Below are 648 nucleotides of genomic sequence, written 5' to 3'. Positions count from 1 at the left end.
ACCGGGATCCGGCGCAAGTGAACGCGGAAGCGTTGGCGCCGGAGCGGATTCCACGGGCTCTCGGCCACCCAGAAGTTGAACCAGCAACTGGTTCTGAGCACGGAGTGCAACAACCCTTATTTTCAATGGAGCCAAGCGCTCCACCGTTGCCTGCAGCGGTGCATTTGCCTGCTTCACGGCTAGGACTCGCTTCGACAGAGAGCGTAGTCCTCAAGGTGAGGCAGCCGGCGCACGACGTGTTTTAAATCGTCAAGAGCGTCCGCACAGCGAGATGCTACTTCAGTATGACGCTCAGCGGAGCTGTGATCACGAAGGACCTCGTCCTCAAGGGCTCAAAGAGCATCACGAGTTGCCGGACGGCGGTCGACTCGGTCGTCACCGCCCACCACCGACTCTTCTCGATGAGAACGGTGACGTCCACTATCACGTGGAAAGTCTTGTTGGACGACGTCGTCACTATAGTCAAACCCAATAACCGATGAAGTGGCGGGGATGTTCCGACTCCGAGAACTCGTTTGAGTTTGAGGCGTCACTTCGGCAAGTTTGCCCAGTCGCCATTGCGCTTTTGATCGGAAAGATCCGGACGTCCCGCGTCATCAGACGCCCCGCGCTTCCTGGCAATAGCCAGGGAAGTAGAAGGGTCATAAA

This window comes from Plasmopara halstedii (assembly GCF_900000015.1).
Source record: "Plasmopara halstedii genome assembly, contig: Scaffold_614, whole genome shotgun sequence".
In the NCBI taxonomy this organism is placed as follows: Eukaryota; Oomycota; class Peronosporomycetes; order Peronosporales; family Peronosporaceae; genus Plasmopara; species Plasmopara halstedii.
Note: the sequence above shows the minus strand (reverse complement) of the source record.